Genomic DNA, 21546 nt, shown 5'->3' on the forward strand with positions numbered 1-21546 from the left:
CGTTCCTGGCCCAGGTACCTCACCTGTGCACCTCGCTCCCTCGGGCTGCGTCCTGAGAAAACCTCCTGCGTGGGGCGTGGGTTCCCGCCCAGCAGGAACCTCTATTTCAAGGTCCCGGAAGGGGCGGGAGCTTTTGACCGCCCAGGTCCAGCCTGAAGGTCATCCGGAGGTCAGATCCCCTCCATGACCTCCTCTACCATGATCCCTGCTTGAGGAGCTTCCAGTCCAGAGAGGAGCCTAAGCAACAGGAACGCACTGCCGATGCTCTTCGCTTTATGGCCCTTCACAGCTGTTGTGCTTTTCGGAACCTGAAGTCTGGACCCGCCACCTGCAAGACGTTAGGCTTCGCTGAATTGCGATACCCGCGTTGTTATTACCGCAGCCTGGAACCCAACCTGCACCCTCCCGCAGGTGTGCCTGCAGGGTCCTGACAGGCGCAACAGAGGCCCGCCCACCGGGACCTGGAAATAATTGAATGTCTGGGGAAGGGAAGTGCACAGAGGAGCCCACAGGGCAAAGTCCACATGGAAGGCCTAGCAGGATGAAGGCCTTTCTCCAGGTGAGCACAGGGAAGAGGGGCGGAGAGGAAAATCCGGGCCTGGGACCAGGGCTTGGGATAGCCCGGAGCGTGCGCACATCGGGAATAGTGGGCAGTCTGCTGTGATGGTGAGGATGTGGCATGCACAGGGTGGAAAGGGGAGCCTGAGACCAGGGTTCAGTGGTTCTGGATCCTGAGCGTGGCCCTGGGGGAAGGGTATGGGACAGACAGGGGATGCAGGTACAGGATTTGGACCTGTCCCTCCAATTTAATACCAGTGGGCTCTTTGAAAAGTTAGCTCCCCATTCATGCCTCAGTTTTCTCACCTGTATATTGGGAATGATGAAAACGATTCCAACCTCATAGTATGTGAACAGTGCCTGCCACACAGAAATGTACTAAGTAATGATAATAGTATTTTAATACGAATAAATATGTTAAAATTAAGAATATATACAGGGGTGGGCACAAGTAGGTTTACAGTTGTGAGTGGTGATCTTTTGAGTTCATCAAGCTATTGTGATAATCATAACTTGCATCACTTTTTCCATATGAACAGCGGTATGCCCACCCCTTTATAAAAGTTAATGCCCGCCCCTTTATAAAAGTTAATGAAGAACTTGGAAGGCAATGTGAAATGGCAATTAATAGCACGGACTGGAGTCAGGTGGAAAGACTGAGGCAGCATTCAGTGCTCACCCCTGCCATCACTGAGGTAGTGACTTCTCTGTGTCTGTAAATTGATGAATTATCAGAGCCAAGATGCAAAATACTTAGCACAGCCCCTCTCATGTAGCAAGTGCCCAAAGAAGTTATCTGTTCTTTTAGAGCCATTAAACAGGAGGTGAGAGTCCTAGAGCTGCTATGGGTTAGGGAGGAAATGCAATATATTTACCTCCTATAAGAACATATCGCAAGAAAGCAAAAATGAGAGTAAAATGTAAATAGTTTATTATTGTGGCTTTGGGAAGCAAATGACTAATGCTTTGGTGGTGGTTGAGGTAGTTGTGGTAGTAGTGCATGTCTTTGTATGTGTGTTTATCTATGAAAATACAGCTTTTAGCTGTTTTTAAAAGAAATAGGCATTTGTGACATTTGGTTGGCCAATACGTTGGCTTCCAGCCCCTACATTCTTTTGCCTGTAATTGCTACAATCAAATGGGGCCAAAAATCTCTCTCATTGCAGTCACTAGCAAGACTCCTGACTCTGAGCATTAAAAATGTATTTAGCCTATGAGGCTGTTTGGCTTCACAGATGATTGGAAATGGCAGAAGCCATGGTGTGCTCAGTAGGAGATGCGAGACAACAGTATGAAGGTGCTGGCACAGAAGACCACTTAGAATAAAATTAACAGGCATTCTAAGACATTTACTTATTTGTTGGTTAAAAAGCACTTTAAACATTGTGGGGCGCGGCTACAGTGTTTTGGCCAGGCTCAAGCCTCGGACTAATGAAAGGACAGGGTCCTCTCATTGACACGTGCAAGTCCCAGCTGAAGGGCAGGCCCTCCCAGCACAATCATAGCCAACGGCTGTGGTTGTAAGCTTGAACCTATGGTCCGAACACGTAGCCCCACGTGCCTTGTGATAGAGTTCGGGTGCATGTAGTTGAGTGAGGTTGAAACTCACAAGAATGCTGTAAACAACGTGATCACGCCCCTACTTTGCCTCGTGGCATCTGCTATAAAATAAAGACATGGCTTGTGGGCGCTGGCGCTGTCTCCTCATCAGGGAGCAGCGTCCCACCGAGACCCAGCTTTCATTCTCTTGTCTGTCTTTTCTCAATCCTTTCATCCCCCCACTCAGGGTCACTGAACCAGGCTGAGCTGGCAGGGCACATAAGGCGCCCTGGGGCTGAGTATGCCATGGCCATGCCGGCTCCCCACAAAACATTTTTATTGAATTTAATGGGTTGTCATCTATAATAATAAAAGTGTAATATGCTAATTAGACTGGACAGCCGAATGACCTTCCGGACATCCTTCCAGACGACCTTCCAAACAAAGCCAAGGCTGTGAGGGCCCAGCCCCTTGCATGAATTTTGTGCATCGGACCTAGTTGGTTAATAAAATTGTATCGGTTTTCAGTGCACAATTCTATAATACATCATATGTGTTTACACCCAAATTCAAGTCTCCTTTCATCACCATTTATTCCCCCCCTCCTAACTTCTCCCAATCCTGTTCCCCTCTGGTAATCATTATACTATTGTCCAAAGCATGGATGGAAAGTATTATGATAGGTGAAATAAGCCGAGTCAAAGAAAAACAAGTGTCATATGATTTCACTTATATGTGGTGTGGAATCTAAAGAACAAAATAAACAAACAAACAAAATAGAAACAGACTCATAGATACAGAGAACAGACTGACTGTTGTCAGAAGGAAGGGAATTTGAGGGGGCTGGGTGAAATAGGTGAAGGGATTAAGCAAAAAAATAAAACAAAAACACTTTTAAATAATATATTTTAACTCTTGGTTATTATTATCCTACTAAAGGCCCGATGCACAAAATTCGTGCAAGGGGCTTGGCCCCCACCACCACGGCTTCGTCTGGAAGGTCATCCTGAAGGGCATCTGATCTAATTAGCATATTATGCTTTTATTATTATAGACTGGAGGCCTGATGCATGAAATTTGTGCAAGAGTAGGCCTTCATTCCCCAGCTGCCGGCATCGGCTTCCCTCTGGCACCCAGGACCCGGGCTGGCTCCCCTCTGGCCACTGGCAGGCACCTGGGACCCAGGCTTCACTCCGGCCCCAGCTTTGGCTGGAAGGATGTCCAAAATGATGTCCGGAAGGACGTCCGGTCTAATTAGCATATTATCCTTTTATTATTATAGATTGTTTTCCAGATGAGAAAAGGGGTTTTAGATATGTTAACTGATTTGCCCAAAGTTTCACATAAGGCAATGATGGAGCCTCTTTGGTATCCATGCACTCCTGTACACATTCTAAAATATCTTACTGCATGTAAAGTGTGTGTCTGAGGTTTTTGAGGTGGTGGGCAGAGGACTAGGATCATGAGAAAGACTAAATAGTAGGTTCTCCTAGCAGAAGAAAACTAGAGTGTATCACTCACTCCACCTTGCTGGTCACAATATTCATTTAACTGGTTAACTCTGATTCTGGTTTAGGGATGTCCTTATAGAAGCCCCATTCAGTTGGTGTGTACATTTCTCCTGAAAAATTCATTAAGCTATTGATCACTTCTCAAGATTGAAGAAACAAAGGCAAGCCATGCATGGGCTCATATAAATGAAGTTAACACAACTGCATTCTTCTCTCTCATAATCATACAGTGTCTGCTGAGGAGTGAGGATTGGATTTATGCTCTTAGACACTTAGCAGCACCATGCCCTGCCATTCTTGAATTATTACTGTTCTATTTCAGGGCATTGATCCTTAAATTTGCTTTGATTTTTTTTTTCAATCCCATTGGCAAGACTCATTTTAATGCTTGATACATAAAATTCTCTAACTCTTCAAAAAATTGTGCTAGAAGCCATGGAATAATCTAGTAGGTTTTTGAGGCATATTATGTGTAGGAAGGCGACCAGGAAATGCAGGGGTTAGTGAAAAGCAATGTGGAACTGCATGCCTAATTTACTTTACCAGCTCCCATTTTATTTTATTTTTAGATTGTTTGAGAATATATACTTTCTTGTTTTTTTTTCTTTTTTAAATTAAATTCATTGGGGTGATATTAGTTAATAAGATTATATGGGTTTCAAGTGTATGTACATTCCTATGATACATGATTTGTATATTGCATTGTGAGCCCACCACCCAAAGTCAACCATCTTTCATCACCTTATACTACATTCCCTCTCCCCCACACACCACACCTTCCCTTTAGTAACCATTATCCTGTGCCCTCCATTCTGTCTTTCCAGGCCACACCCATAAATGCTATTATTTATTGTATTATGCATAGCAATTTAGCTTTCTCTTTGTCTTACTCCTCCTGTCTATTCCTGAAATATATATTAAAACAGGTAGCTCTTTTCTCAAAGGAATTTTACTGCCTTAAAATAGTAAAGTATTTTGGTAACATTCACAGCCTGTTTTTTTGAGTGGTAGGAGAGGGAATAATTATTAGATTTAGATCAGTTAGCAATGAGCCAACTTAAGCAAAACATAAGAAAATATTACCTTTCTATTTTTAAAAAATGCAATGTAAATCAGAAAGTGTTAAAATCTATCAGGGGAACCTTTTAATTTTATTTTTTTACTTTTTTAAATGTGTTTTATTGATTTTAGAGAACCAGAGGAAGGCAGTGGGAGATGTAGAGAGAAACATTGATGTGGGAGAAGCATCAATGGCTGCCTCCTGAAGACCCCCTACTGGGAATGGAGCCTGCAACCCCTGCATGTGCCCTGACCAGAAATGAGCTGGCGACCTCTCAGTGTATGGGATGATGCTCAACCAACTGAGGCACACAGGCCAGGACTCAGGGCAACCTTTTTTTAAAAGTGCTTCACTCTTGTTCTAGGAACCAGGTTTCAAAGATGCTTCTAAACTGTGTATTTGAAAGCTGGTGTTAGATGCCTGTTGTCCAAGTCAAATTTTTCTTAGAGTTTAGATGTGACATTAAAAAGATGTATAGCTATATCTCCTATAAATATATAAGAGATGCATGGATGGGAAAAGCAGGACCAGGTTAATAATTAGCTCTGAGTATGCATTTAGCGAGGTGCAAACGCCTGTGGAAAGATGCTAAGAACTCCCATTCTGTCCCAGAAAAAGACAGATCTCAACCAGGTATTGCAAAAGGTTCAGCTAAGAAAGAATGTGAACCTGTCCAAGGACATCAGTTTCTTGTTGTCAAGTAAGTAGATGGAAAGGAGTTTTTATATGTCGTAAAAATATCCCAGACCTGCTTCTCACCACCCACAGTTGTGGTGGCTCAGAGGGTCCTGCTTTTGGTGCACTTTCAGTCTGGAAGACTTTGAGAGTTAGAAGAGTAATTTGTCTGAAGCATACTCCAAAAACTCAAGGATCTTGCTATGCTGAGCATGAATTCCCCTGTAACCTAATATTTCTATTGAATTTATAGACTGATATTATGAATAAATGTTGGGTAGACAGCCATGCGGCTGGGTGAAGGGTTCCTTCAACTATTGATCTCAGCACAATAAAGAGTAAGTGGTGCCAGTGGAAATTTGATTTTTATGTGATGGAAATGTGCTGAATCATCGATTGTAGTCATGCCCCATGTGTCTCAGGGACATTTATAAAGCTGCAGGGCTAAATCAAATCAGACTTGGAGAATGTAGAGAAAATATTTGCAGGAAGCATCAGGGAGTCATCAAAAAATGTGACTTAAAAGAACAACATTTAGGGCCTTTCTGGAATAATGCTGGAAAGACCTCAAAGATGTTTGAAACCACTTTAAGTGTGTTTGCATGAATTGAATTCCTATACATTAAATGCAAAATAAATAATTTAAGCAAGGTAATATATAAGAAGGGAACAAAACAGCGTATGTACTACAATGGCTATGAGAGCTTTAAAAAAATACAAATCACCAGGAAAATAGAATGTCCCCTACACTTACCTCTCCTATTAAACTTGGGAGGGTAAAAGATAACTTGGTAGCCTAGGAACAAGTAGATATTTTAAAAGGCTTGATATAACATTATACAGGGGTGGACAAAAGTAGATTCACAGTTGCTTGTATAGAAAAAGACATACAGGTTATGATTATTACAATAGCTTTAGTAACTGTGTTTTGCATACTCACGACCGTAAACCTACTTTTGCCAACCCCTGTATTAAGCAGAAAAATAGCAGATCAATGCTGCAGTATGAAAATCTATACATGCATGAAATTCTTAAGTGAGTGATGATAAATGTTAGGGTGTAGAGCTGGAAATGGAGAAGCACTTACTAGCGGGATGCAGCTATTGATGATGTGGTGTAAACTTAATTTTATTACACTTCAAATTTTATTTGGAAAACTCTCATGAAGAAATTTGGCTTTGTTGTGAATATTCTGTTAGCTATTGTTTCTGATCTATTGAAGAAAACATGATGACAATACCATGCAGGTTGATTGAAGTGATGTGACACATTTGCAAAGCCTGGCCTCCCTGTGTGGTTTGAATCACATTGTTAGGCAATGTTTCTGTTCTGAATCACCTCACCTCATCAACTAATGTAGGAACTAATGTAAGAAGTCCCTGGGGGCTGGCCATTACTAGAGTGTAAGGTATTGGACTTTGAACCAAGAAATCCATAGTTTAGACTTCACTTTTCCATAACTAGATGTATGACTTTGGGCAAGCCATTTAATTTCCCTGGGCACTTAGACTAAAATAGTATTAATAATTTCAGTTTATTATATGCCAATATTCTGTTAAGTATACTTTCTTATCTCATTAATAACCCTTCTAAGTAAATATTTGACACAGAGAAAAACTGAAGTTTAGAGATGTAAGAAAATTGCTCATGGTTGCCAAGCTAATAGAGTAGAAATGGGGTTTTAATTGAGGCGTGTTTATCCTAAAACCTGTGTCTTTATCACTGTGCTATTCTGCCTTCCTAAGAAGTGTGCACCTTCCTAGCTAGCTTGGTCACATATAGTTAGTTAAGAGCAGAGCTTGGGAACAGAAAGTTTGAGTTTAAATCCTGCTTATTGACACTTAATTTGACTTTCAGTAAGCTACCTATACTCTGTGACTTGTTTTCATCTGTAAAATGGGGATAATAGTATCTACCTCTTAATGTTGTTATGCAATACTAGAGGCCTGGTGCACGAAAATTCGTTCACTCAGGGGGGTCCCTCAGCCCAGCCTGCACCCTCTTGCAGTCTGGGACCCCTTGGGGGGTGTCCACCTGCCAGTTTAGGCCCGCTCCCCAGGGGATCAGGCCTAAGCTGGCAGTCAGACATCACTCTGGCAGCCTGGGAGCCCTCGGGGGATGTCCAACTAACGACTTAGGCCCGCTTCTTGTAGGGAGTGGGCCTAAGCCGTTAGTCGGGCATCCTTAGCACTGCCGCGGATCCTGCCACCACTGCTGCTGTGCTGGCCAGCCATGAGCTGGCTTGTAGCTGAACAGCGCTCCCCCTGTGAAAACGCACTGACCACTCCTGAGTTGAGTGTCTGCCCCCTGGTGGTCAGTGCATGTCATAATAAGTGGTCATTCCCGATTTGTTCCACCATTAGGGTAAATTTGCATATTACCCTTTTATTATATGAGACTAGAGGCCCGGTTCACAAAAATTTGTGCACTCGGGGTCGGGGGGCCCTCAGCCCGGCCTATGCCCTCTCGCAGTCTGGGACCCTTCAGGGGATGACCACCTGCTGGCTTAGGCCCGCTCCCCAGGGGATTGGACCTAAGATGGCAATCAGACATCCCTCTGGCAGCCCGGCAGCCCTCGGGGGATGTCCACGTACCAGCGGGGAGCAAGCCTAAGCTGCAGTCGGACATCCTTAGCGCTGCTGAGGAGGCAGGAGAGGCTCCCACCACCACCGCTGTACTGGCAGCCATCAGCCTGGCTTGTGGCTGAGCAGAGCTCCTCCCATGTGAGAGCACCCTGACCACCAGAGGGCAGCTCCTGCATTGAGCGTCTGCCCCCTGGTGGTCAGTGTGTGTCATAGTGACCAGTCATTCCCAGTCCTTCTGCTGTTAGGGTCAGTTTGCATATTACCCTTTTACTATATAGGATAGAGGCCTGGTGCATGGGTGTGGGCCGGCTGGTTTGCCCTGAAGGGTGTCCCGGATCAGGGTGGGGGTCCCACTTGGGTGCCTGGCCAGCCTGGATGAGGGGATGATGGCTGTTTGCAGCTGGTCACACCCCCTTCATGGTGTGGGTCCCCACTGGGGTGCCTGGCCAGTCTGGGTGAGGGGCTGAGGGCCATTTTCAGGCTGGCAGGTGACTGAAGCTCCCAACCTCTCCTTTTTTGCTTTTCTTTTTTCTTATTCTGGGACTTATTTACCTTCTATGGCTGTCACTGGAGCTGAGAGCCGGCTTTAGCTCTGAGGCTCGGCTCCAACTTGAGGCCTCAGCTGCTGAAAGCAGGTATCTGGGTTTGTTTGGCTTCTATAATTGAAACACTGTTGCAACTCCAGCTCTGAGGCCTGGCTGGCTGAAAGCAGGTTGCTGAGGTTTGTTTAGCTTCTATAATTGCAACATTGTTTCTTAGAGTGCAGCTCAGAGGCCGGCAGCGGCAGGCGGGGAACCTTGGCTTCCTCCATCACTGGAGCAAGCAAGCCCCCTGTTCGCTTCAGCTGCCTGGCTGCCGGCCGCCATCTTGGTTGGCAGTTAATTTGCATATCGCCCTGATTAGCCAATGGGAAGCATGTCGGAGGTATGGTTAATTACCATGTTTGTCTATTATTAGATAGGATAAGTAAACCATTTAGAAGATTGATGCATAATACATACAATATTAATATTAACTTTAATATTAATTTATCTGGCATAAAATTTATAGATATACACTAAGAAAAATACAGTTGAATCAATGAACAGATATTTATTAATGTATTAAGGTATTTTATAAACATGCGCCACATATTTTAGGAAACAGTATGAAAAAAATGTTGACACAGTTTTAAAAAAAACAATCATTCCACAGAGTAAAGTTTCTCCCTTCCTGAAACTTCCCTTTAAAGTGCTACTAGCCATAAGTAATTAAAAGGTCAATAAAGAAAATAAAGTCTCCTAAAGAGTGTTCTTTACACAGCCACACTGATCACTACTAGATTACACACTCTTGTGCCTTTTGTCATGTGTGAATAGGATGTCAAGTACATTTCCCCCCATTTTGGAGAAGGGGGGGTTATTAAATGATGTATTATGAATAACAGTTTTATGATTATTGCTTTTTAAATGTATTCTTTCATTATGGATTTAAAGGTTTTGTGAGTCTCTTTATTTGTTATGACTTTTTTTTTCTTGTGGCCTGGAGATGAGGTATTAATACTTCATGAGAAGTTATTTATATTTATAAAGTTTCAAAAAATGAAGCTTCAAAGCCAAAGATTTTGACTTTGGGACTCATGCATTACAACAGTTGATGCCTGAAAGGTGGAAAGTTAATTGTATTTTTTTAAATGGAAGTGATTTTTACTTCAAGTCAACAAATTAGTAATTTAACAGGAACATTTTCCATACAATTACTGCTGAGATTTTATTAGAAACTAACGTTTTGAATTTTGGAACCATTTACATAATATATATTATAGAGTCCCCAAATATTCTCTAGTAAATAGTGTCTTTGAGGTCTGCAATTTGACTCAAGATAAATGAAGAGAAGCATTTCTGAATCTGCCTAAGGCCACAAAGTAAAGCGAGATGGAATATAAAAATCCCAACTCGATCAAAGTCTTCTAGGACATCTCTAAAATTCAACTTGGTCTCATATACTATATACTATGAGAGTAGAAAAATAAATCCAATAACTCAACAAATATTTATTGAATGCCAGTGTGTGCCAGGCATTTTTCTTCTCATTGGTTACAATACAATCTCAGAGCCCTGCAGGTTATCATCACATTCAATTTGAGGAAAATGAACCCTATTGGGGTTTGGATTTAGCAAACAGTCACTCGCCTACCCCTCCTTGTGGGTAAAGTATACTTTTCTTAATGTTAGGGTTGGCCATGGACTTGACTTAACCAAAAGGTGTTATAAGACAAGCTCCAAGCAAAGACTTGAAATGTGCTTCTGCACAAGAGATAGCTGTCTTGTGTTTTTGACATTGCTGAAAACAATGTGACTTTTACAGCTCGCTTGTCTCAGAAGCTTAAGACATATGTTGAGCAGAGTTACCCTAGGTTCATGGTTGGCAAACTGTGGCTCGTGAGCCACATGTGGCTCTTTGGCCCCTTGAGTGTGGCTCTTCCACAAAATACCACAAAATACGCATGGGCCACAAAGTTTCAATCGCACTGTATGTGCACGCCCGCACGTGGTATTTTGTGGTATTTTGTGGAAGAGCCACACTCAAGGGGCCAAAGAGCCACATGTGGCTCACGAGCCACAGTTTGCCAACCATGAACCTAGGGTAACTCTGCTCAACATATGTCTTAAGCTTTTTGTGGAAGAGCCACACTCAAGTGGCCAAAGAGCCGCATTTGGCTCGCGAGCTGCAGTTTGCCGACCACTGCCCTAGGTGATTGTCCCATAAAACATTGGTAACCGATTTTCCCCAGCCAACCTATTGACCTGCAGCTCAAAGCATAGCTACCCCAGTTTAGCCAAAGAAATGTGAACTTAATAATAAATGTTTTTTGTTTCATACTACTGAGTTTTGGGGTGGTTTGTTATGCAGCATTAACTGACTGATACAATTACTTTATCCAAAGTCAGATAGTTAATAATCAGGAAAAAAAATAAAGATTCTTGTTTTATATTGCTTATGATATAGTCAGAAAAGAAGATAACCCTATGCCATAAACTGTGACTGATAACCTAGATTATACAGTTTAAACCATGTGATCTCATAGTTTTCACAAAGGAAAGATTAGTGAGAGTTGGAATAGAGATGTACCATTTAAAACTGTAAAATAACCTAATGTCTCTACTGAGAGCATTAGAGTGTTACTTTAACATATGTTAAGCAGGTCTAGATTAGGAATGGACAAAATGTGGCCTAGTTGCCATCACTCCCAGATCTTGAACCAATGCTATGGATCCCAAATCAATTCTGATACTCATGCATGCCGTGCCTGGAAGGAGTCTCAAAGTTCTCAAAGTAGTACTGTAAGGAGTGACAGCTAATTGAGTAGAGTTGACATCTGAGCTCAAATCTGGATCTCACTTCATCTTGGCAGAAAATCTTTTGAGAGATATTAATTTCTTCCCATTAAAAGCAAATATTCTAAGGAAAATTGATAGCAAAATATTTATATTAGCCATAGATATAAGATATCATTCATTTTGCTGAAAAGGGGATACTGTTTCTTTTATAATAGAACAAGATGCCTCACCTGGACAGGTTTCATTCATCCATTAACTAATTATTTAAATTAACATTTATTAAGAACCTCTAATTGGTAAACACTGAAAAAAAATTAAATCCTTCACAACCTCTGCCTTTGATATGCTTAAAGTTGAAAAGCAGTTGAACAAAACAAAATGAGAACAAAACTTTAGCAAGTAATGTGATTATCATAAAGAATATCCAGGGTGAGCAAGTGAAAGCAAAGAGGTGACATATCTTTGAGCAGTTTCAGGGCTTCCTAGAATCCTTAAAACATATTTGGAGGCCTTCCCTGGCAGGAAATCACCAAGCAAGCTCTACATGGAAACTGCCAGAGGACAGGCTCAGTAGCCCAGCATGACTGCTATGGAAGTTAGATTCAGGGGTTTATGCAAAATAACATGGCCCCCTTGGCACTGCTCCAAGCAGTTCTCAGCAGCCATTTGTGATTAACTGGAACATTTCTTAGCATCTTCAGCCTATTAAAAAAATAAATAATACAAAAAAACAAAACAAAAAAACCCCCCACCAAAAACATTTTCAAGAACTTCTGGCTTCAAAAGAAAACCAGTTCTCCTTTGAGGTGGTTGAATTTTTTGCAGTCTAAGTGGAGGTTTTCATTCTTCCACTCAACACTAATTTTAAGATCTGACGTGTGCTCTGTATAATCCTGGGTCATTATTCTATTGCTCCTCTGTCTTCTTTCAAAAAGTGTGATTCCTTTGATTCTCACACAGTCTCACACCTGTTGCATTTTCTAGTAAAAATACTCCTCATTATTATCATTTGCTGTCTCAGCCATTACATTTTTAGTTCCTGGTTCAGTGACTCTTTTTCCATGCCAATTCTTGTCATCCTATGAAATTAAATGTCTTACAAACTTTAACTTGTTAAGCTTCACATCTTAAGCATGCTCCTCCTTTCTCATCTTTAGTCTTATTCTCTTCCTAGTCATCCTCTATGATCTTTTCAGAGTGAACCTTTTAATAGCAAAGATATTATAATTTTACTTTTCCTGCTTACAAGCTGTCTATGGCTTTCCATTCATTGCTCTTACTTAGTATGTCACCCCAACTTCTTGAGTCATTTCTCTATAATCTAGATCCCACCCATCTCTATAGTCTCTTATCAAGCTCCATGAACAAATACATTTTATGTTTGACCTGTGCTACATTTCTTTTAGATATTCACATTTACTGTACTTTCTCACCTCAGGGCACTGAAATTGGTTTTATTTTCCAAAAGTTCTAATACTTCTTTCTTTCCTAAATTCCTCATGCCAGCTTCAACCTAAACATTACTGTGCTTATAATGCTGATAATTAATACACTAGATAAAGGAGGCTGCTCTTGTAATTTTTCTAATAATTTATTATAAACTCACTGCATAGCATTTATCAGAATTTATCATAATTTATTAATTGTGTCTCAATTCTACCAGATTGAAAGTTCACGCAATAGTGATCACAGATGTTTCTTTCATCTTTGCATCTCCAGTGCTTAGCATAATACTTGGAAGATGATGGAACAAATACATATTCATTAAATAAAAAATTACACTTGCAACTTTGGTTAGTTACAGTGCAACAGACCCAGTGGCTCAGTACCATCTAGGACTCATTTTGAGTCACAGGCTCTATAGACATGTCAGTACTGAGGAAGTTGGGAAGATAATTTGAGGATAAATAGTTGAGGGTCTTGATTCCAACAGTAGTGGCTGCAGGTGATAAAAATGATACCTCTCAGAGTGCACGTTTTTTTAAGTACTTTTACCTGAGTGTCCTCTTCTCAATTTATTGTTGACTTTCTTGCAAGGTAAGAATAGCTAGCTATTGTGTCTGCCACACCATTTTTTATTCTATAGCATCCAGACACAGAGTATCATCTGCAAGTATACTGGCAGCTAAATAGCAACAATCAAGAAAAGATTTGATGTAAATAGAACAAAGAAACTCTGATCTTTACTGAGGTTACATAATCTATTGCACTGAAAGTGAAAGCATTAGTTACTATCAAACTCAAAAGAGATGGCAGAAATTCATGCTGAAAGTGGAAGAATAGAAGGTTATATAGGCTGCAAATGTCAGCCACAAACCCTTTGTGATAAGAGACAAAGGAGTATGTACGAAAGGAGTATAAACATGTACATCTTAAGAAAGTATTGGAAAACAAAGAGTTTCCTGTATTATTCTGGTTTCAAAAATTAAATGTATACTATTTTGACACCTAAACACATGGAAAATGCTCACAAAATCTGATACATATTTTTTAAAGTAAAGCTGATCCAGGAAAATGACATTCAACCCTAATGATTCAATTAAATATATCTGTGGATAAATAGAAAAAAATTATCTGGAGGAGAGAATGCCCTGATTCATACAACAAAAGACATTATTTAAATAGAGTTTTTGGTGAAAAAATTCATATTTAAAAAATAAATATTTGCTATATCACAATGAGTTTTTTTCTGCCATTGTCACTTACTAGGTTCTAGTTAACTATAGTATACTAGAGGCCCGATGCACAAAATTCATGCAAGAGTAGGCCTTCATAGACCCGGCAGCTGCCTCAATCTCTAGGCAGCAGTCCTAGCTTCATCTGAAGGTCATCTGGAAGGTTGTTCTGCTCTTTGGCCTTTCGGTCAATTTGCATATTACGCTTTTATTATTATAGACTAGAGGCCTGATGCATGAAATTCGTGCAAGGGTAGGCCTTCCTTCCCCCAGCTGCTGGCACCGGCTTCCCTCTGGCACCCAGGACCCAGGACCTGCCGGCAGGCACCCGGGACCTGGGCTTCGCTCTGGCTGCTGGAAAGGCACCTGGGACCTGGGCTTAGCTCCAGCCCTGGCTTCCTCTGGAATGGTGTCCGGTCTAATTAGCGTATTACCCTTTTATTATTATAGATAGAAAAAAACAAGCAAAATATGGATTGCATTGATAGAGCAATGATATAGACATCTTAAATGATATAGACATCTTAGATGTTATCCAGATCAATTTTCCATGCAGCATATTCATGATTTATGATTTGTGTAACTGCTGCTCCCACCAGGACTTGGAACCCTATGTAGCTGATTTGAGATCAACCAAAGGACTTGTACGCATTCATATAAGCCTAACCAATGGACACAGACACCAGAGGGGGTGAGAGAATGAGAGGGGGGTAGGGGTGGGTGAAATGCGGGGATAAGGACACATATGTAATAACTTAATCAATAAAGAAAAGAGAGAGAGAAAAAAACAGCCTATTAGAATTGAGATGCTTAGTTTCTCTTGACATATATGAAATTCAATGGCTAACTCTTTACTTCATTAAACTATTATAGACACAGCCAGGCTTGGTGAAGAATTAAAAGTGATACACTTTGGGAAAGATTTTAAACAGGCACAACTTAACGTTATCAGTTGGATTCATTTCATGGTACTGAAATATTTATATGTTGTTTCTTTCTGCTGTCAAGCAGCTTGCCACATGTGAGTGCTATTTAGACACAAAACAACAACAACAACAAAATAAACTCAACAAAAGAGCTAAGGGTTCTTTCAACTGTTTTTCAAACATGGATAGATTTTTTTGTTATATTTGATGATGGTGAAACTGATGTAGTTATTTCTCATCCACACAACTATAAATAAAAAGACCATTGAGTGGCCAAAAAAGAGAGAGAGATAGAGATGGTGTGTGTGTGTGTGTGTGTGTGTGTGTGTGAGAGAGACAGAGAGAGAGAGAGAGAGAGAGAGAGAGAGACTGAGAGAGGGAGAAAGTTTGTTCTGACAAAGCTCTAACACTCTGATGGTCAGTGATTTTCCACAGTGGTTTTCACTTTACATTTCTTCAAAACTTCCCTTTAACAAATTTCTTCCCTGTTAATTTGTTCTCAGTTCAAACCAGCATACATATGTCTTCTTAACCCCACATTAGCCATCTGCAAGGAGGACCTAGATCTATCCCATACCAAACTATACCTAGATGAGTTCCTAGAATCCCATTCTTCATAAAGAATAGCCTGGAGTGTTTATTATAAGCACCTATTCTTTACCCTAGACTTAATATGAAAGAATTTCTGGGGATACACCCCAGGAATGTGCACTTTAAACAACCCCCTCCTGTGATTCTGTCCCAGACTACAGCTTTCATAAGGATAGTTGAGATAGGTTGGATTTCAGCCGAGGCTGGGCCTGTCACATGGGGAAGAGCTACATTAATCATGAGTGAGGCTTAAATTACAAATATTATAGCAGTAGCTAACAGCATTTATTGAGTGCTTAACATATGCCAAGCACTGTTAAATATACTTATACATGTTTTATTCCATTTATTCTTTATAACATGACTAAGAGACAGATGCTGTTATCATCCCTTCTTGAAAAATGAGAACACTTTCAGGGTTGAAGATGTTAAATAACTTAAGCAAAGTCACACAAATACTGAAATATAACTCCCCAAACTTTTTAATGTAACTATTTCACTGCACTGTCTACTAGAGAGAAATAAGTAAATATTTGTTATTTATCAGTCAAGTCCTATACAGAGCAATAAGATTACATGATTCCGGCTCTTGTTAAATCACATGGAAAAAGACAAGATTGACACTGTTTCTCAAAGGTAATTGTAGCCTTCTACTACTTTTCTAGGTCAGACATTAGGTCTGATTCTTAAATGCCCTAAAGAAAATACCATAGATCATTTTTTTTTGTTTGTTTTAAGAGTGTCTTCTTCTTTCTCTGTACTTATATTCTTCCTAATTTTTCCCTTTATGATAATTCATTTTGACTATTCATTTATAGAAAGGGTCTATGTACCCATAGTGAATGTCCACTATATACCAGGCACTATGGTAATATTAAGGATAGTGATAGACAACAGTTTTAGTCCATATACGCAAATAAATAAACAAATATAAACACTACCATATGATGCTATGGCTGAGATAAAAACAATCCCAAGAGGGACCAATTTTAATTAAGAGGATCAAGGAAGTCTTTTTTGAGGAGATGTCATTTATGCTGAGACCTAAAGAAAGGAAAAAAGAAGGAAATTATCTCATAGAGAAAGAACAGCAAATTCAAAAGTTCTGAAATGACAAGGACCTTGCATGTCAGAGTACCTTGGAAAAGACCTGTGTGGCTGGCATTCAATGAGAAATGGGGTAGTTGTTCAGTACTCAGATAGTATTTTATATGATGGATAAAGAAGTTGGGTTTTCTTCTGAGTTGAAAGGGAAGCCACTAAAGGGTGTGTAAGAGTAACATTATTTATTTTGCCCCTTAGAAGGATCACTTTTGACAATATGTGGAGAAGAGATATAGGGGAGTGGGAGGAACTAAGAGAACAGTCAGTAGTCTATTTCAGTAGTTCAGATAAGAGATTATCAGTGGTCTGACTAAGGGGATGATTTTGGGAAAAAAGGGAGTGGATGATTCTAAAATTCAACTCACGCATAATTAACAGGAAATGAACACAAATGTTGGAGGGGAGGGGGTTGGGAGACTGAATGAAAGAAGGTGAAGGGATTAACAAAAAAACATATATACATAACACATTGATACAGACAACATTGACTTCAAATCTGTATGGTTTTGGAAACCAAGTCACACCAATAATTTCAATACAAAAAGAAAATGGATTCAGTAGAAGACAAAATGAGAGAAAAGAATTAAGGGTGACTTCTTAGTTTCTGAAAGTAGCATCTTTGAAAATGCTTAGATGGAAAATTTAGAAATAGGAGATATTTATGGGGAAAGGTGGAGAAAGTGGGAAAATGAGAATGATTGTAATAAATTGTTTTAATAAAATTTCAGGTGTTTATAAGAAAATTGAGTGCAAATGACCATTGGATATGCAATCATAAAAATGCAATAGATAATTCTATATAGAAATATAAATTTGAGAACAAGCAATATTTAAGTCCATGGAAGTGAATCAGATCATGTAGACAGAGAAGTGTTTAGAATGGAGCCCTGAGGAACTCCAGCATTTAGAGGTCAGATTGAAGAAGCTAAGGCATCAAAGAAATTTGAGAAAGAATGGCCCTCGAATAAAGAAAAGAGAGGATGTTGTCTTGGAAGCAAATATAAGAGTGTGTTAGAAAAAAAAGAGGATGTGGTCAAGTATACTGAATGCAGGTCAAGTAAAATAAAGACAAATAATTTGTACAGTCAATTTAACACAATGGTTATCATTGGTGACCTTGACAAAAGCAGTTTCAATGAAGTGGAAAAGAGTAAAATCAGATTACAGTGGGTCAAGGAGTAATGGAAACAGAACATGTTTTCAGGAAACTCTACGGTAATCCAATGCACAGAGTCTAAAGTTTTCAACTGTATACAATGTAGAGTGCCATTATTTCCAGGTTAATGAAATGGCCTATGTGCCTGTCATGCTGGTAGTTCCAAGGGTCCAGCTATGTGATCCACATTTGCCCAGGTCCTGACTAAAATTTGCCACCACTTAGCAGTTGTCCACTCCTGTTCAAATATATGCAGGAGCGATTCTGCGTCCTATGGTTGCCTGGGACTTCCAGGACATCTACAGTGATTCCGATGTCTTCGGATGTTAGACTGATTGAAATTCTGCAGGGAGAACACTGGGAATTTGGTGCACATACTCCACCATCTTAATTAAAATCCTATGATTTTCTCAGCCTGGACACTCCTCCCATTTTCCATTTCAAAGTGAAGAACTTTAGTTCCTTCCCTCTTGCAGCCATTGGTTGGTTAGAGAACAAGATTAAAATTTTTATATAGAAATGTGTGACATTTTAAATTTTCATTGTATATAAAAACTATTTGCTATGAAGGGTGAAAGCTAGAGTGGAGTCAAGAGCAGGGTTTTTTTTTTGTTTCTCATGTTTTGTCTTTTAAGGTGGAGCTAGTGTAGCATGTAAGATGCTGATGGAAATGCTCCAGTATATGGTCCTTCATAGGAACACAAAACTGCTGACAGTAAGATAGGCAGCAAGGTCTGGCCCCAGATGTCAAGATCACTGCCTACTTGTCTGAATTTAGTGCAGAATATCTGATCCTGAAAGCACAGAACAAGAAGGAGGTATAAATCCTTGATTTAGGAAAATATGAGAGTCCTGCAAGAAACAGGAGCAATGGCTTGGTTCAGGTAAAAGGAAGAAATCCTAGTTACTGGAACTGGGATGCAAAGCAGATATTTGTTTTAAGAAACAAAGCAAAAGCTCAGAGGCAACAGATCAGAGCAAAATCAGATAAAGTCCAGCTTGATATTAAATTTTCAGGGCGACTAGTTATGATTTCTGGTTAGGAGGCAACTTAAGGGACCTATATTCCAAGGCAGGGCTAATTTAGTAGCTGATGATTCAATTAATTATCAGAGAGGTGGACACTGATGGGACACTGGGGTAAGGTCATAATTGCTGTCATTAGCTATAACTCCTAATTTAATGTCTTCACTTCTTTATCTGTCCTGCCATGTGTCTTCCAGTTACTCATTGAGATGTTCCTCCATCACATCATGTGTAACACATCTAAAATCTAGCTTCCCCATTTCCTAATTTAAAAAAAAGATCTTCCTGATCCTCTCTCTCTTAATTATCAAAATATCATATAAAATTATTTGTCAACCCATCTTCCTTTTAGATTAACTTTCAAATATTTACCAAATTTTTGTTATATTTTATAATATCAATTTCATTTTATTTCTCCCCTTTTATATTTCCATTACCAAAGATGTGATGAACTGTAGAAAAATAAATGTTTTATAATCTTATGCACCCAGGTTCAGATCTTTCAATTTACTATTTACTACATATGTGATCTTTCACAACTTAAATATAAATATCTATTGTCTAAAAATAGTAATAATAATTAATACTACTAAAAATTTTTCAATGTTTTTATAAAGGTAAAATGATATATTTTAAGTAAAATCTGTACTGTAATCTAATATTTACTATGTACTTAATAAACATTAGTTTCTTCCTTCTTTCACAATTTATTCAGCACATATTAGTGGAATAAATGGTGAAATTTCTCTTGTTATGTCTGTGTCCTTTGTCTTCTTCATTCTTTTCTGAATGACTAAGTTCATATCCCTCAAATATCCTTAGTCAAATATTTAACAAATCCTCTTTGTGAATAAGATGATTCCTAACTTTGGATTCCTTATGATCTCTCACATAAATTTCTCAAATTCAGCTAGAATTACCTTTTTATTGCCTTTTAAAAATATATTGCTTTCAGACCTGTTTTTCCCACTGCTTTTCCTGCTTAGGAGTTTTTTTCCTAATTCTTAGTCTACTAAAGCTCTATTCATCAATGCTCAGTTCTAGTGTCTTAGCCACAAAACCATATAATTTCCCTTAGCTTTTAATGAATGTTTCTTCTTTAAGATTAGGACTTATTGTTTTTTCCCTCATTTGTCAATTAATCATATATAGGGAGTACTATTTGCAATACTTTCCAAGTGTCATTTCTTGCCCCATTCAGCTGGAAAACTAAGAATGCTGCTCTCCTTTGCTAGACTTCATTCATTACTATGCTTTCTAGGACTAGGCCTGTCTAAGACACTAGACAGGGGCACCACTACTTACTACACTTCATTTATTCATTTAAAAGTACCTGAAGATTCTATTAATAGAATCCCACAGATATCTGGCCAACATCCCAGGTATAAAGGATAATCATGACTTTTCTCACACTCCTAAAACATGCATTCTTTGACTCTCACCTTGGGAGTCATTCCCCTTCAAGAAAAATGCTTTTGATGTTAAGGAAGAAGAAAGAAAAAAAAAGAAAACACAAAGAAAAGGAGAGGAAACTTCCCTTCATACACACATAGTTAAAGTAATGAACTATGGATTATTTTTACAACCCTATTCCTTTAAAAAATGTCATTCAGTTATAAGTTCAGCTATAAAATCAGTAAAATGATTCTGAAAACCTTTGTGTACTAGAGGAGGTTTTACAGAGGAAAAAAATCAAAAGAAAGAAAGCAAAGTTGGTGAAATCTTTCTAGACAGTCTTCATAGGAGATAAGTTAATTTAGAAAAACAATAGCAAACCATCACTAATAATAACTGTACCTTAATCATGACAGAAAATTTCTTTCTCTCAACATGCAATAAGTTTAAGGACCATCTGCGCATGAGTGTTAATGTGCTTCTCAGTGTCCTATCTGATTCATCAGCTGTGTGTGGCTTCTGTTCCCAGGGTCACTGTATGAGACAAAGGGATTTTGCTTTTCCTGCCACATTTCTACTTTTGAACAAGTTGGAAAGAGGAAAGAATAAGCAAGGCATGTTCCCTTCCTTAAAGCCAATCCTTGACATTGTACCCAGTAATCAGTCACCTGTTCATGACTTACCTGAAGGAGAAGTTGAGAAATTTGATATTTATTCCAGATGACCAAGTATCAAGGCAACATTCAAGTTTTCTGTTACTGAGAAAGAGGGGAACCCTAGATATTACAGGGTAACTAGAAGTCTTTCTCAGAGTTAAAACAATCCAGAGAATTTTCAAAGTAGTGGAAGTTGGGAGAGAAGCAAATTGGATCAAGAACAGGGCTGTGGTTCAAATGACCTGTTTAAATAGAAGTTTGGGAGGCGGAACAGTTATGAATAATGAAATTGCCAAGGCACAGAAGAGAACGTCCTTGGAAATGAGGTGGGGATCTGAGAGGCAAGTTTGGATGAGTCAGGGAAATAGATGCTAATGTGGTTCTTAATGAGCACAGTGCTTGGAGTGGGGAGGAAGCTTGTCCCAAGTACCAAAGTTGTTGATGAATGAGAAGGAGTCATCAGGGGCATGATAAATGATAACAGTAGAGAGAAGAGGATGATATAACAGAATGTCATGAGCCTCAAAGGGATAGGCTTTTACCATTACATTGGTAAATTAATGATCTAAAGCAGGAGTGATAGCACAGATGACTCTAGATCCATCTCTAGTTTGAAGACGTGAGAAAGTAAACTGCCACCACCTCAGAGGGGATAGAGGAAGTAGAAGGTGTCATTTAAGATAATAAGAAAAGATGTTGAAAGGTTAAGAAAAGTTTGTTCATTGATGAGCTGCAGTTTTATACAGGGAGAGTTGGGGAGGTGTGGGGA

Source organism: Myotis brandtii, unplaced genomic scaffold, assembly GCF_000412655.1.
Source record: "Myotis brandtii unplaced genomic scaffold, ASM41265v1 scaffold185, whole genome shotgun sequence".
NCBI classification, from domain to species: domain Eukaryota; kingdom Metazoa; phylum Chordata; class Mammalia; order Chiroptera; family Vespertilionidae; genus Myotis; species Myotis brandtii.